Genomic DNA, 18,356 nt, shown 5'->3' with positions numbered 1-18,356 from the left:
CTAGAGAAGAAAGGGTCCCATCTAAGTGCCAAGTTTAAGACCCTATATAAGAAATGAAACCTGGAGAAAACCATGCTTCAAAAAGATACATGTACTCCAATGTTCATTGCAGCACTCTTTACAATAGCCAAGACATAGAAGCAACCTAAATGTCCATCAACAGAGGAATGGATAAAGAAGATATGGTACATATATACAATGGAATATTACTCAGCCATAAAAAGGAACGAAATGGTGCCATTTGCAGAGACATGGAGAGACCTACAGACTATCATACAGAGTAAAGTAAGTCAGAAAGAGAAAAATATTGTATAATATCACTTATATGTGGAATCTAGAAAAATGGTACAGATGAACTACTTGCAAAGCAGAAATAGAGTCACAGATGTAGAGAACAAACTTATGGATACCAAGGCAGGGTGGGATGAATTGGGAGATTGGGATTGACATATATACACTACTATGTATAAAATAGATAACTAATGAGAACCTACTGTATAGCACAGGAAACTCTACTCAGTGCTCTGTGGTGACCTAAATGGGATGGAAATCTGAAAAAGAGGGGATATATGTATACTTATAACTGATTCACTTTGGTATACAGCAGAAACTAACACAACATTGTAAAGCAACTATACTCCAATAAAAATTTTATTTTAAAAGTTAAAAAGAAACGAATTAGGAGCAGAGAGGATTAGGAAACAGATTGGGGAACAGAATGTAATGGTAGAAGACAAGGACATCAGTCCAGCTCTCTCTGATTCTGGTGAAGATGGGGCATAGAGCATGAAAGCAAAAAACAATTGTCTCTTTTGCACATCTGTCTTCACTTCCAGGCTGTGAGTTCACTGAGGACATGACTCACCTTTATATTCCTACCCTAGCAGACCACCTGGTTTGTTGAATGATGGATGGATGGATGGATGGACAGAGAGATGGATGGATAGACTTAGACTTGCAAATTTAGCGGTTAGGACTGCTACTTTATATATATATTTTCTGTTATATCTAATTCAGTTTTTATTTAATAAGTATTTTCCCTGTGAGACTGAAGTGGAAGTTATAGAAGAATTTTACCAAATGTGATATTTGTCATTTGTTTATAACAGCCTTTGAAAAATGTCATTATATTCTATATTTTTTGTTCATGAATTTACAATTCCCCTTGCACATACACAGTTAGATCTTTGTCCTTGGAGAATGGGAAATTTCATTTCTGAATTGCATTGGAAAAATACTGATATAGCTCTTAATATCTTACAATGGTATTTGTATACATATAAGTAACTGGATGGAAGTATAGACATGTATATGTTTCTTATTATATACACACATAATTAAGGTTTCAAGAGATTTGACAACTACTGAAGCAGATTATTTTGTGGAAATTTGTATCCACTTGTAGAAAACATTGCCATTGTACCTTGATCCAGTGTATGAAGGCACAAAATAGAGTGAAATTAACAATAAAACATATATGTATGTTCCAGTTCAAATGACATTTTTTAAAATTAGCAGATTTAGCAGTCTGAGAGAACAGAATTGTACCAATCAGAACTAAAAGTATGGAAATACTGAAAAAAATGAGCAAATAAGTTTTAATACCAACTGATGTTTATAAGACATTATTAAAAGAAGTTGCTTCTCTGCATAACTTTGGATTTAAAAACAATGTGGTTGTACATATTAAGAAAAAAAACAACTAAAATTACATTGAAACCAAGGAAATATACATTCAATGTTAAAGAAGGTAATTTAAGTTTTCAAGCTAGGTCCTGAAGACTTTCCAGGCTTCTTAGATGTTGATGTTTTTAAAGAAATCCTTTTCCAGACCCTTAGTTTCTTTCACATGTGCTCTTTCCTAGCCTTGGCATGCCTGAGTGTTATGCCTTCAGTCTGCTCCTTCTTCTACAATCCCTTTACATTTTACAAAATCTTGCCAAGAAAAGGGACAATTTGAGAATGCATAATTCAAAAACTCTTCATGATTCCATTCAATTGAATCTTAAAAGCTATTTTTCAAAACTGAAACTATTTCTTCTAAGATCAGGAACAAGACAAGGTTGTCCACTCTCACCACTATTATTCAACATAGTTTTGGAAGTTTTAGCCAGGCAATCAGAGAAGAAAAAGAAATAAAAGGAATCCAAATCAGAAAAGAAGAAGTAAAACTGTCACTGTTTGCAGATGGCATGATATTATACATAGGGAATCCTAAAGATGCTACCAGAAAGCTACTAGAGCTAATCAATGAATATGGTAAAGTAGCAGGATACAAAATTAATGCACAGAAATCTCTTGCATTCTTATACACTAATAATGAAAAATCTGAAATAGAAATTAAGGAAACACTCCCATATACCATTGCAACAAAAAGAATAAAATACCTAGGAATAAACCTACCTAAGGAGACAAATGACCTGTATGCAAAAAACTATAAGACAATGGTGAAAGATATTAAAGATGATACAAACAGATGGAGCGATATACCATGTTCTTGGATTGGAAGAATTAACATTGTGAAAATGACTGTACTACCCAAAGCAATCTACAGATTCAATGCAATTCCTATCAAATTACCAATGGCATTTTTCAGAGAACTAGAACAAAAAATTTCACAATTTGTATGGAAACACAAAAGACCCCAAATAGCCAAAGCAATCTTGAGAAAAAAAAAATGGAGCTGGAGGAATCAGGTTCCTGGACTTCAGACTATACTACAAAGCTACAGTAATCAAGACAGTATGGTACTGGCACAAAAATAGAAATATAGATCAATCGAAGAGGACAGAAAGCCCAGTGACAAACCCATGCACATATGGTCACCTTATCTTTGTTAAAGGAGGCAAGAATATACAATGGAGAAAAGACAGCCTCTTCAATAAGTGGTGCTGGGAAAACTGGACAGCTATGTGTAAAAGAATGACATTAGAACACTCCCTAACACCATACACAAAAATAAACTCAAAATGGATTAAAGACCAAAACTCTAAGAGGAAAACATAGGCAGAACACTCTATGACATAAATCACAGCAAGATCCTTTTTGACCCACCTCCTAGAGAAAGGGAATTAAAAAGAAAAATAAACAAATGGGACCTAATGAAACTTAAAAGCTTTTGCACAGCAAAGGAAAACATAAGCAAGACGAAAAGACAACCCTCAGAATGGGAGAAAATATTTGCAAATGATGCAACTGACAAAGGATTAATCTCCAAATTTATAAGCAGCTCATGCAGCTCAATATCAAAAAAAAAAAAAAAACCCCAATCCAAAAATAGGCAGAAGACCTAAACAGACATTTCTCCAAAGAAGATATAGAGATTGCCAACAAACACATGAAAGGATGCTCAACATCACTAATCATTAGAGAAATGCAAATCAAAACTACAGTGAGGTATCACCTCACACCAGTCAGAATGGCCATCATCAAAAAATCTACAAACAATAAATGCTGGAGAGGGTGTGGAGAAAAGGGAAACCTCTTGCACTGTTGGTGGGAATGTAAATTGATACAGCCACTATGGAGAACAGTATGGACGTTCCTTAAAAAAATAAAAATAGAACTGGCATATGACCCAGCAATCCCACTACTGGGCATATACCCTGAGAAAACCATAATTCAAAAACAGTAGGGCTCCCCTGGTGGCGCAGTGGTTGAGAGTCCGCCTGCCAATGCAGGGGATACGGGTTTGTGCCCCAATCCAGGAAGATTCCCACATGCCGCGGAGCGGCTGGGCCCGTGAGCCATTGCCGCTGAGCCTGCGCGTCCGGAGCCTGTGCTCCGCAACGGGAGAGGCCACAGCAGTGAGAGGCCCGCGTACCGCAAAAAAAAAAAAAAAAAAAAGAGTCATGTACCACAATGTAAATTGCAGCTCTATTTACAAGAGCCAGGACATGGAAGCAACCTTAATGTCCATCAACATATGAATGGATAAAGAAGATGTGGCATGTATATACAATGGAATATTACTCAGCCATAAAAAGAAATGAAATCGAGTTATTTGTAGTGAGGTGGATGGACCTAGAGTCTGTCATACAGAGTGAAATAAGTCAGAAAGAGAAGAACATATACTGTATGCCAACACATATATATGGAATCGAAAAAAAAAAGTTTCTGAAGAACCTAGGGGCAGGACAAGAATAAAGATGCAGACGTATGGAATGGACTTGAGGACACGGGGAGGGGGAAGGGTAAGCTGGAATGAAGTGATAGAGTGGAGTGGACATATATATACACTACCAGTTGTAAAACAGATAGCTAGTCGGAAACAGCCGCATAGCACAGGGAGATCAGCTCGCTGCTTTGTGTCCACCTAGAGGGGTGGGTTAGGGAGGGTAGGAGGGAGACGCAAGAGGGAGGAGATATGAGGATATATGTGTGTGTATAGCTGATCCACTTTGTTATAAAGCAGAAACTAACACACCATTGTAAAGCAATTATACTCCAATAAAGATGTTAAAAATACAAAAGCTGTTTTTCTAGGTCTTTTAACTGCAAAACACTTATGACAGTTACAAGGGTGTTATACATATTGTTAAAATCTTTTATAAAAAGGCTTTCAACTCTAAATTCAGTATAAAAATGATTACTTACAAGTATCAATAAGCAAACAGCTTTTTGTTTTTACCTTAGACTATCTAGTGCAGTGCACTCTTTATGTAAGATGAATAAATATTGCTAGAATTCTCCACCTGATTTACTGTACAAATAGAAAATATTTAAACCTCAAAAACATTTTATATTTTCAGCCACATCAAAACCACATCATTTGACTATATAAATCGGATATTTTGGCCTCAAATTTTTAAACTAATTTTATCAAATTTCTGTGTAAAAATAGAAAAATAAATGTAATTATGTATGCTCTTTAATACAATTTCTTAATAGAATCTTAAGAGTTTCAGCTATTACTTTAGAAAACATATAATGTTCTCAAATGTTTAGTGTGAATAATTGATATTATCTGTAATTAATACCTACTATTTGTGATTACATTTTATCATCTCATTTGTAATAATTTCTTAATTATTGTGTAAATTAACTTTATGTAGTTGTAAGTAATAAAATCAATTCTGGCTAACTTTAGAAAACTTAATTTATCAAAATGATATTAGAGTTTCACAAAATCATTGTGAAGCTGTGAACCAGACTTGGGAAGTGCAGCTATCAGGGCAGATACTGGAAAACAAGAATTACAGTTATTCTCTCAGGGCCGGTTATAGCTGCAGACCTGGTGAGAGGCCATAATTCATATCATATCTGGCTCCAAAATCCAAAGATATGCAAATAAGCATTTTGGTTTGATGTGCAAATTTCAATAAACTCTCCTTTACATTGGATTGAAGTATCCATCCATCTACCCCCTCCCCCCAAACTTCACTGAGATGAAAGACTCCTGTATTTTCACAAGATGTATATCTTTCCTTTTGGCATGTATTTATAGCACCAAGGCGTGGAGGGTGCTTGCTAATTCTTGCTCTCCAGGTTCTGTTAGAGGACCTATCAGTGCAGTGATCCAGCTGGATATTCTGTGAGATACTACAGATATTCTGTAAGATAATTAAGTTGCCACAAAGAGCCAGAGTTGACAAATTACTGAGTTGAAAAATAATAGTGCACTGCTGTCCCTGCTAGGTAAAGGCAAATTGCTTCTGCTTTTCCTTTTTCGATTAATCAAAATACAGGGGGCAGGGTAGTCTAGGCTGCATACTAGTTTGTCCCAGCAAGAAGGCTCTGTTAAGAACAGCAGCACAGTGAGAGCTACCATCTGATTAACCTTTTATTTTTCAAAACACAAATGTATTTTGATCAGCTAACCCAGAGAATTAAACGGAAATATACAAAGAATTATCACTGTTAAATTTTTCAAGTCTGAAATTCCGTCATGATGCAATACTACTTTTGACTTACTATTTTGGTAGGGAAGTGTAGGGTTAGTTTGCAACTGATCCATGGTAGCTTTTTGTTTATCTCCAGGTATACCTAGAGCCTTGGTGCTCTGCCTTGGCCAAAATAAGAATGAAATGTACTGGCTGGTGATATATAATGCACTGTTTAAAGTCTAAAACTCTCTTGAAGGCACTATGAACTAGCTTGTGTACATTGCTTATGAAAAATACATAGGTTGCTAATCTGCATCTGTTTCACCTGTTTACATAGCCTATTTTGGCTATGTGACTGGTGGAATATGAAAGACTCCCTGGTGAAAAGGGAACCCTTGCACACTGTTGATGGGAATGTAAATTGTTACAGTCATTATGGAAAAAAAACATGGAGCTTCCTCAAAAAATTAAAAATAGAACTACCATATGATATAGCAATCCCACTTTTGGGTATATATATCCAGAAAAGACAAAATCAGTATCTTGAAGAGATATCTGCACTCCCACTTTCATGGCAGCATTTTTTATAGTAGCCAAGGTATGTAAACAACTTAAGTTCCTTCAATGGATGAATAAATAAAGAAAATGTGATATATATCATATATAATGATATATATATGTACACTGTTTCATATTATATAATGGAATATTACTCAGCCATAAAAAAGGAAGTCTTGTCATTTGCAGTAACATAAATAACTTGCAGGGCATTACTCCAAGTGAAATAAGCCAAGCAGAGATGGACAAATACTGTATATTATCACTTATATGTAGAATCTTTAAAAAAAAGGCGATTTCATAGAAGCAGAGAATGGATTGGTGGTTGCCAGGGATTGGGGGGAGGAAGAAATGGGGAGATGAAGGTTAAAGGATACAAACTTTCAGTTATGACTAAATTCTGAGGAACTAATGCACAGCATGGTGACTGGAGTTAATAATACAGTATTGTATACTTGAAATGTGCTCAGAATAGGTCTTAAGTAATCTTAACACACACACACACACACACACACACACACACACACACAGAGTTAATTATGTGAGGTGATGAAAGTGGGGTTTTTTTTTGCGGTACGCGGGCCTCTCACTGTTGTGGCCTCTCCCGTTGCGGAGCACAGGCTCCGGACGCGCAGGCTCAGTGGCCATGGCTCACGGGCCCAGCCGCTCCGCGGCACGTGGGATCCTCCTGGACCGGGGCACGAGCCCGTGTCCCCTGCATCGGCAGGCGGACTCTCAACCGCTGCGCCACCAGGGAAGCCCGATGAAAGTGTTAATTGATCTTGGTAATCATTTTACAACATATGTATATCAAATCGTCACGTTATACACTTTAAATACATACAATCATTTTTTTCAGTTACTCCTCAACAAAGCTGGAAAAAACAAAATTAGAAAAAAATAAAGTTTATATCCTCTTAAATCTAAAAATTAATTAATTAATTAAAGATCCCTTGGTACATTTTTATTCTGAAGACAAAGCGCATCCTGTACAACTGGGCGAGTATAGAACACGTTGTATCTGGGTGTTTAGCGCCAATCTGATGCTGCCTTATATTTGTCGCCCCTGCTTCTGTGTATTCTTTGACTCAGAAATCTTTCTGAGTAAACCTTGCTAGAGTCTATTAAATCTTTTCAGTTTTCTGACCTAGTGTAATTGCTGCATGAAGGGAGAATTTCAAGAGATTCCTCTTGACCTTCTCCTACTATAATAACTTTATTTGATAGGTCAGGTGGTCACTAAAAAAGTCCTGCCATTTTTCCTTGTATATTTACACATGTAGGAGAATAACGATACCATGGGCTTGGGGTCTACAATATTATTTTAGAATATTTTAAAAAACAATCAACTTACTTTAAATCTATTAATAATGGCATTCTTGGCCTTTAAAAATTAGCGTTAGTTCAGAGTTAGTGTTCAGTGTGTAACTCAAAAGTTTTGAGTATATTCTTTTCCCCAGTGTAGTTACTTAAGTAAATAAGTAATTACCTTTGAGGGGGAAGAAAAGAGATTCACAGTGTGCATTGTGGTGTTGTTTCTGGACCCCAGGGTACATACAGAGCTTTCATTCAAGGGGCTGTGGGTCTAGTCTTGGAATAATGAGAGACCAGTACTCTCCACTCTTCTATTTTGGTAACTCAAGTCAGGCCTCTGTTTATCAGATTTAGGAGATTTTTTTTCTTCTTTTCTCATACAAATCAAATTCTAAGTAAGATGTTTATTCATTAGTTTGATTCCTAGCAATGTCATGACCAGTTAATCACAGCCACAGATCTCTGTAGATCAGAGCGTTCTAATGAACACAATGGCATGGCTGTATATTATGGTGAATACACCTAACCTCACGCTGAGATGTAATAATATGACCTCCATCGCCCTGGAAACATTGCATTTCACTGAAGTCATGGCGCTCATTTCAATTATAACATTTCTCACCAGCACTCTTAACCTTGAGAAATAAAGTGAGTAGAGAACTTACAGAGCCTGTGGCATTTTCCTACGTAGATCTCAAATCGTTGGTGAAGGAAAAATGTTCAAGACTTTCTCAGGGAACATAGTGCAGAGGTGAGATGTACGATATGTTCACCCTAGTATTTCTGTCTCTGAAAGACTTTCAGTTCCTTCCTTTAAATTAGACCAATTTTTTTTGGCAACATAACTTACTTTCCAGGAGGCCAGATATTCGTTAACTAAACCAGGAAACTGTTAAATAAAATATACCTAGTCACCCAAAATACCGTGTGGAATCTAGAGTCTCTGGAAAATGTACCCATCTTGATAAACTTTTTCTTTGTAATATTATTGTGTTTCACCCCTTTTGTTCACAAGCCTTCAAACTCCATTCTGAAGGAAAAACAATATCCCTAGAGTTTTGCTAACATAAACTAGCAAATTCCTTGTATGTGCGTGGAGTTTTGCCAACATAAACTAGTAATTTCTGTGTGTGTGTGTGTGTGTGTGTGTCTGTGTCTGTGTCTCTGTGTATGTGTACACATGAGCCTTCTCAGAGCTTGATTTTTTTCATTTTTGTCCCCCCAGGACATGATGGGAATCTACATCTAATTACAGATCTGTTGATTTTATGAGATGTTGAATAAGAAAGAAATTAGTGTATTTTTTCTTCAAGCAAACAACCTCAGGTAAAGAAACAGTGTCTTTAAGCAAGGAAAAAATAGCTACCTCAGACAAAGGAGGGAGATTTTCTGAGCAAATACGTCTCAGTAGAAGATGTGTAAGAGGGGAGTCGGACTTCAGGTTACCCAAAGTCTTCTGAATACGCCCTTATGACTCCAACTCCATTGTTAAAATATCACTTTTCTCATGAATGCCCTAACATTCACATGGGAGCTCTTTCCTGGCTCTACAGTCAGCTCTTGCTGTGATTAAGTCACTTGACATTTTCAGGATGGTTCTACAAAGGGTTTTAGTCCATGTTTTGAGAACAGAACTTACTATTCTGAATCTGTCATTCTCTTGTTTGTATTATCCAGTGTCACCAGAAGCAGATATCATCCTCAAATGCTTGAATTCCTCATTTTTTTATGATGCCCTTTGATGGTAGCTCCATGATCTGTTGGAATTTTACCCTCAATGGACATTGGTTACAAGTAATCTCGGTTGATAATTACTGTTTCACCAAAGGTGTCACTGTTCGCTGTTTCCTTACAAAACTATGAGCTAGAACTTCATTACTTTTCACTTCAGTGTAGGTGGCCAATCCCAAGAACCCTACATTTCCCTGAAGGCCCTTTTCCACAGTCCAGCCATTAGTACCAACATTTATATTAGTTAGAATTCAATCCCAATGAACAGAGTTTTACTGTACTGAAAATTTACTGTAAATTTAGCAAAAGCGATCTGAAAAATCAGGATTGGTAACTGGCAAGAATCAATGCAGATTCTGAGGCTAAGGAAGCAGAAACCACAACAGTGGTTCCCTGGCATCATCTTGACAGAGGCCACTGCTAGTATGGAATAAATGCTAAACATTTTCAGGTTTTTTGTTGTGCTGTTCAAAATTCAAACCCCAGGTTGAAAGTCTGAAACTGGCCTTGCTTATGTCATATTCTTCTCTCTTGACCAGAGGAGAATAGGAATACCTAAATCTGCCCCTCTGGACTGTGTCTAATGGGAAGCTGATATTTCCTTAAGATATATTTTCAGAAATAGGAAATGGATGCAGAACAGCCAACCCACATACAAACAAACTGATTCATTCAGATTTTTAGAAAATTATTTTAGTTCATTTATCTATCACAAATTTAAGACAGGTAGTTTGTGACTTGGCTATTATGAGTGCAGCAAGGCCCCCCTGTCATTTTTCACCATTTTTGATTTTTGTTCTATGTTTTCTCTTCCTCTATTTTCTGCCCTTTCATTTTTCGTTTGTCTTAATTTAGTATTGTTTGCCTGAGAAAGGTTCAGAGGATGACAAACAGCACATATATTCATCTCCCTTCCCTCCCAAGATTCCAGTGAAATAAAAATGTATAAGTCCTGAAATGAAGGAACATACTAATAATAGTGATAAAAATAGGGTAGGAGTTGTCAACGGATGAGGGATTTTCTAAACTGTCAGAAGACACAAAGTGGAAGGGAGTCGAGGGAAGGGTGCAACAGTAGAGAAAGCCACAGCTCTGAAGCAGCTGAGGATAAACTTCCAACAAAACCCTGGAGTCACCGCCCAGCACCTACAGGTAAAGAAGAGCAAGGGAAGGAGAAGGGGGGCTGAAAATAAGAGAAAAAAGAAAGTCTGAACTTGATACAATTTAACTGCTCACTACCCTATGTAACTCCCTCATCCCCAGACAGAGAGCAGGAAGGAGTACTTTAAGCCATAGCACTTTTATAAAGACTTTCAGTGAACTTTCAGGGGAGAGTTTAGGTTCCAGGTGGACATGTTGGTCCTCAGGGTTGACTCCTTGTTATTCTTACATAAAGGGCACAGCCTGAGAGCTTGTTCTCTAAACTCTGATCCTAAAAGAAACTCAAGGAGATGTGGCTTGCCCACCTCATCCACAGCTATGAAAACTCTCACCCAAGGAGGAAACTTGGAGAAGAACAGTCCTATTCAGACAATGACACAGGAAACTCACATCAGAAATCTAGTCCTTCTCTCTTAAATATGAATTGACATCTGTAGCATTGATGCTGATTTCCCCCCACCATCCCCTCTTTCTTATTTTCCATAGTTAAAGGATCTTGATTTTTAGCAAGTCATATGGCTACTCAAAATAAAGGTCAAATTTTCCAACTGCTCTTGAAGCTAAAGGTGGCAATGTGATGAAGTTCTTGCCGATGACACATACCAAGAAATGACGTGTGCATCTTCTAGGACAGAGTATGCCATTATTCCCAGTTCTAGGTGGGGAAGGGACAGGAAGTAATGAGAAGAATTATATATGGAAGAATCAGCTTGAGGAACCTCTATCCGTTCTATTACTCATTCAATTAACTCAAAAAATATTTTTGAACACACACTATATACTAACCCCTGTATCATTCCAGGGAATTCAGAGAAAAATAAGACAGTCTTTGCTCTCAAAGAGCTCACAATCTTTCACTGGAGATTTACTCGTTTAAACCAAGCACGATGCAAAGTAATACTCATAATAAAAGTAGGTCTAAGGGAAGGAATAGAGAGAGGGAGAGATTAACTCTGTTCAGTTACTTCTGTGTGTGTGTTGTAGAGTCCTCAAAGTTTTCATAAGGTCCTGAGTCTCTAGATAAAATTGCACCCAGAGCTAGCATCCTTTTGTTGTAGAAAACAACCTCTTTTCATTTTTGCCTTAAAACAGTTCGAGTCAGATTTTTCTGCGACTTGCAAACAATGTTCTCTAACTGAATTCCCTAGCTCTACGGAATCTTGTACTAAGCAGAGGAGAAAGAGAATTAGCCAAAGAACTGCCAGTGCAAAAACAGCAAGCAGGAGGAATAAGTCCAAAGAGGCAGGAAGGAGCCTCCAAAAAGCCACGCTGGAAGAGTCTCATGTACGAAGGTAGGTGCATGGAATTCACAGACCTTGAACCTGAAAAGGCAGGAAGGACTGGAACAGAATTCACACAGGTCACCGTGGAGTTGTGTTAAGGTGTTGCTAGAAACTGGGAAATGAGTCCATGAGAATAGAATGATCCTTACTGATGTGAGGGATAGCATGGAGCCCAGTCACAGATAGTCACAGTGATCAATTGAATGTATAGTGTAAACTTACTTGGTGGAAATAATTTAGTAATTTATTGCAGCAAATCAGATGTTGGAATGAAAGTGTGGTTATGGTTGTTATGCTTGTAGTCCAAATAGAATCGATTTATGGTTCATAGAATGATTGGTGTGAGCAGTATTGCTGGCTTTCCTACAGTGCGTGACAGTAGTCGATGAATAAAACCTTGCCTTCCAGCACATCTATATTTGGGGGAGTAATAAACAACAAACCTCACTCTCTTGCCCTCTATCTGTATGAGACAATGAGCTAGGAAGCTCACTTTCTTACATTTATATGTGCGAGGAGGGATGAAAGCATGGTGTGGGATTAACAGGCTGACATTAAGTGGGTGTAAATATAAAATCCTGAGTTTCAGGGGAAATTTTTAAATATATACATATAAAGACAGGACGGAGGGGAGTCTATGTAAGAGACCTCGGGTTTTTAGCTCACCACAACTCAAAACTGGATTCTCTTTCTGGAGACAAGATTGGGAAAGATAGTTGCATGGGGCTGGAAAAAGATGGTTCTGACCGCAACAGAGGCTAAGGAAGGACTTATTCAGCTGGTTAAAGTGACTTCGGGTCTTGAGGGTCTTGATTCCCAACCTGAGCGTTTTTCCATCAATCTGTGGACGACAGGGAAATGTTGCAAAATACTGAGGATTCGGTGCCGTGAAGGAAATGATTCAGGGCGGCAAATTCGAGGCTCTTCGGTTGCGTGAACTAGTCTCTGAAAGAAGTCTAACTTCTGAGAGCAGTCTGGCGGGAAAAGCCTGCTGGGTCTGGAGACCCCGCACAGTGCTCAGTAGGCTCCGCCCCCGTGCCCGACGAGCCAGGAAACTGCCCCGGTTTAGCCTAACCCCGCCCCCGCCCGTCCCTCCCCGCCCCCTCTGTATCCCTGGAAACGCTCTCGCGTCTTCTCTCTGCGCATGCTCTGCGGGGTGCGGAAACCGCGGGAGGAGAGGGCAGCGCCGGAGCCCAGCACCTGCCAACGGTTGGGGAGACGCTTAGGCGGAACGGAAAACCAGAGCTGTTCCCCAGGGCCAGTCCCTCGAGGTTCGTGACGAACTCTTAGAAGAGACGAGTCGTTCTTTCAGGCAGTCCTTCCCCTGACCCCGACAGACCTTCCTCCGTCAATCTAGGGACTCAAGCTTCCTGAGCCAAGGCCCTCACCGTTTACTTCAGGAAATGCATAGAAGGAGGAGCACAGAAAGGCGCTGTTCTCACCGCCCAGTTCACCCTGTGAGGGCAATGGAAAAAATAAACAGGAGTAGGAATAAATCAATTAGTCCTGTTTAGAACTGGATAGGAGGGCTTCCTTGGTGGCAGTGGTTGAGAGTCCGCCTGTCGACGCAGAGGACACGGGTTCGTGCCCCGGTCCGGGAGGATCCCACATGCCGCGGAGCGGCTGGGCCCGTGAGCCATGGCCGCTGAGCCTGCGCGTCCGGGGCCTGTGCTCAGCAACGGGAGAGGCCACAACAGTGAGAGGCCCGCGTACCACACACACACACACACACACACAAAAAAAAAACAAAACAGAACTGGATAGGAGCACAAGTGAACTGAGATGCCCTCGGTTTTGGTAGATAACCCAGTCTGTCATAAGTTTGAGAGATTCCCTAATATCAAATTTGTATAAGAATATATCAAAACATACATATTTCAGATGTATTGGCATTTCATTGAATTAGTGATTAGTTTCTTCCATAGGAGCTATACTTTGGAATTTTTTTATGGTTTTCATTTTTAATCATCGACATAATAAGTCATCTATCACAGCAGGATTTTTTTTTTTAAGTTTAACTGTATAGTAAGTACCTGGTTTTTGTTGTATGAATAAATCGTATTCCATTATTTGGAGCAGGAAGGGGGGCTGTTCTTTTAACTAATTTTTAACTTTTTTCCTTCTCTCCTTTGCTGTTATTCTTTGCTTCCAAATTTTCAGACTGAAGTCTGTAAGCCTGGAGAGGTCTTCAGCAGTAATCTCCAAATGTAAGTCAAATGAAACATGGCCTGCCTTCAAACCCTTTTCCCGCTTTAAATTTTGATTTAACCGACAATAAATGTTAGTTAGTAGGAAATGTGTGGTTTCTATTTATTTAACAGCCTAATAACCTACCATAGAATGCTAGATGTATCCAAAAATTATGATACAAGGGATAAACATTTATTGACTCTTTAAGCTATTCTATGTGATTTTTTTTACTCTTTTCAGGAGCAAATTACTGATATTTCTTCTGTAGTTTTCTTTAAACTTTCATAGTAAAAGAGCTTATGGTGATAATATGAAAAGTTCCAATTCTTATCAATGATTTTGTTGGTGATAGTAAAATCATATTTATTTTGAACTCTCTTGATGACACATGATACATTTGCTTGCTGTGGTTTATTGGTTTTATTTCTCACCTTTCAGCTTTTACCCCAAAATGACTGAATTCTGGAGACAGTGGTCAGCCTCAGATATAGTTACTCCCAGGTAGCCTCCGCCTATACAATGCTAGGCCTCCCCCTCCTTTGTGTTTCCTGATAAGGATCTCTGGGGATCATGGGCAAGAGGGCTACTCTTTGAAGAATTTTACCTGGGGACCAGAAATTTAAACTCGCCCCATGGGACACATTCAGCCTGATCCATCCCTCTCAAACCTTTCATCCTGTATTTCTCCATTCTCATTTGTTTTTGCATGTGCGGGCCAAACTTAGAGACTGTAACTGTGATACAGGAGCCAACCAGGAGATCAGAGAATCCACCAAATCTCTTCTGAATACCAAGAGTGGAATGGCTAAAGGCAGCCTTTTGATCTTTTTTTTTTTTTTTTTTTTTTTTTTTGCGGTACGCGGGCCTCTCACTGTTGTGGCCTCTCCCGTCGCGGAGCACAGGCTCCGGACACGCAGACTCAGCGGCCATGGCTCACGGGCCCAGCCGCTCCGCGGCATGTGGGATCTTCCCGGACCAGGGCACGAACCCACGTCCCCTGCATCGGCAGGCGGACTCTCAACCACTGCGCCACCAGGGAAGCCCCTGCCTTTTGATCTTTGACTCAGCACCTGTGGTGGCCCGAGTAGACTGCCCATTTGGTAGCACTGGGGGAGCTGCCTCTTGGTCCCCTAACAGACTGCTTCACCCTAACCTCTTGGGGCTAACCTCATTTTGGTACCAGCCAGAGTAGTACCTCTCATTATCCTCCCTTATGTACCTGAATCTGAACCATTCCCCTTCCTGCAGTAGCACCCACTCTATCATTTTGCCCTGACCACCCGCTTTCAGAGTTGTGCCTTGAGGCTTGCCAGCAGGCCTTGCAATACTTACATTAAACTAAATTTAAGAGTAAAGGGGCTCCTGCTGCTAATGTTCTCAGATCAGAGAGGAGCAAAATGAAGGAACTGGCAGCTGAAACTTTAATGGTTGGAAACGTTGACTCTGATTTTTGAAAAAAAAAATCGCAGTTGATCTGGGTGACGAAGATGTTTTCCTCTCCACATATATAACATTTGCATAAGATTTCATTAGAGGCTTATATTTTCTAGGAAAAACAGCCTGACCCAAGTAAACATCAATAAGGATAAATTTTATGTCCCAACCTGGTAGGCCAGTCCTTGGGAGGCTTATACACACCTTGATGGGATATGTGAGATGGATCGGAGCTTCTGGGGTTTGATCCCTCTATCTGTGTACAAGTAGATGCGTCTTCCTAGTTTGGGGAGAAATTACAAGTACTCTTTTCTCATTTTGAAGTTCCTTGGGGAACGCTTCAAAGGTCCCTGCAATTATGCAGAGATACCTCTGCCCAGTGCCCTTGGTGACCAAAGTGGGAGCTCTCAGAACAAAGTCTTAATTTGTCAGGGAAGGACTTGCAGGCTGAAGCCAGCACAGGCATTGTTTCTTTCCCTTTCCAAATCTCCTGGGGGCAGAGAGGTCTGGGTTAAGAACTGAGATGGCCCAGATTTGCCCCATATCCTTGGAGGACTCTGGAACATAGAGTCTTCACAGCTTCTCTGAAATAGGCTTACAAGAGATAGGTTTGGGGAGCCTTTGCCCTTCAAATCTGTACACAAGGTCTAATCCTATGTTAGTTTTAACTTCTTACCTCATGTTCTACATAATGTTGCTATTTAGTAAGTTCTGGTTATCCAATTAACTCAAAGAGTTGATATAACATGTGATCAGAAAAATAGATTTTTTTTAAATACAAAAGAGTTAAGTCACTATATTAGGAAGTTATGGAGTATAATACATTATGTTTCTAATGTTTGTTTTGGAGGAGAGGACTAACATTTGCTGTTTAGACTGAGTGCTTTAAAGCTATAACTGTATAAAAATAAGTTGACCTTGTATTTCATGGATCATACCATGCACTGATAATCTCGGTAATATCAGGATTCTGTTATATCATGACACTGATCTACATTAGAATATTCTCTTTAACTATGTGAATAATTATTTTCAGGCTGGGGTAATCTTTTTTCAGAAACAAAAAACTGCCTATTTCTACACTGAATTTCAAAAGATTTTCCCTCAAATCTCATTGCTTTCCACCCTCTGTCCACCCATGGCTTTGTAGCACTAGAGGAATATTTTGTCTCTGCTCGCCACAGGTGGTGCTACCTCAGCTGTGACCATGTCTCTCCACCTCTACCATTTTCTGTCACCCAGATTTCACAGCAACCTCCAACTGGCCTCCGCTGCCTTACCTTCTGCCCCCTACAGTCTAAGTCCAAAAGAGAAGCCAGAGTAATCCTTTCAAGGTGTAACTCAGACCATGTCACTCCTGGGCTCAAAATCCTCCAATCAGAGTAAAAGTCACATTTTTTTACAGTAACCTTCAAGACCCTATACCATCAGAACAGCGCCAGATTTCTCCTTAGCTTCTCTGACTTCATCTTCTGCTCTTATTCATCCCTTGGCTACTGGTGAGCAGCCGATTTTTACAGTGGAAGAGATGCTATGTGACTTCCAAAGCCAGGCCCTAGAAGGGGATACAGCTTCCATCTGGCTTTTCTTTGGGTACTTCCCTTTGGAGCCCTGAGTTGCCACCTAAGAAGTCTGAGGCTGCCATGCTGAGAGGAATACGTGTTCTGACAGACAGCCCCAGTTGAGGTCCTAGCTAGTAGCATCAGCCACCAGTTACATAAGTGAAGACCTTACAGAAAATTCCTGTTTCCCACCACTGAGTTACACCCATGCTTCTGAGTCTTCCCAGCAGAGGCCCCAGTCAAAATTGAGTAGGGAAAAGCCATCCATTCCCATTGTGCTTTCTCCTAATTCCTGACCCACATAAAGTAAAAGACTTTTTTTTTACTTTGATTGTTGTTTTAAACCACTACATTTTTTTTAGTTGAAGTATAGTTGATTTACAATGTTTCAAGTATATAACGAAGTGCTTCAATTATATATATATGAATACATATATGTATACTCTTTTTCAAATTCTTTTCCAGTATAGGTTATTACAAGGTACTGAATATGGTTCCTTGTGCTCTACAGTAGATCCTATTGTTTATCTATTTTATATATAGTAGTGTGTATCTGTTAATCCCAAATTTCTAATTTATCCCTCCCCCTTTCCCCTTTGGTAACCATTAGGGTTTTTTTTACTGCATCTGTGAGTCTATTTCCATTTTATAAATAAGATCATTTGTATCATTTTTTTTAAGATTCCACATATAAGTAATATCATATTGATATTTGTCTTTGACTTACTTCACTTAGTATGATAATCTTTAGGTCCATCCGTGTTGCTGCAAATGGCATTATTTCCTTCTTTTTATGGCTGAGTAATATTTCCACTGTGTGTGTGTGTGTGTGTGTGTGTGTGTGTGTGTGTGTGTGTGTGTGTGTGTGTATGTATCATGTCTTCTTTATCCATTCATTGGTTGATGGGCATTTTGGTTGCTCCCATGTCTTGGCTATTGTAAATAGTGCTGCTGTGAACATGGGGGTGCATGTATCTTTTTGATTTAGAGTTTTCATCTTTTCCAGATATGTGCCCAGGAATGGGATTGCTGGATCATATGGTAACTCTATTTTTAGTTTTTTTTAAGGAAACTCCATACTGTTTTCCATAATGGCTGCACCAATTTACATTCCTACCCACAGTGTAGGAGATTTCCTTTTCCTTAACACTCTCTCCAGCATTTATTACTTGCAGGCTTTTTGATGACGGCCATTCTGACTCATGTGAGGTGACACATCATTGTAGTTTTGATTTGTATTTCTCTAATAAGTAGTGATGTTGAGCATCTTTTCATGTGCCTGTTGGCCATCTGTATGT

Source organism: Kogia breviceps, chromosome 6 (genome assembly GCF_026419965.1).
Source record: "Kogia breviceps isolate mKogBre1 chromosome 6, mKogBre1 haplotype 1, whole genome shotgun sequence".
NCBI classification, from domain to species: Eukaryota; Metazoa; Chordata; class Mammalia; order Artiodactyla; family Physeteridae; genus Kogia; species Kogia breviceps.
Note: the sequence above shows the minus strand (reverse complement) of the source record.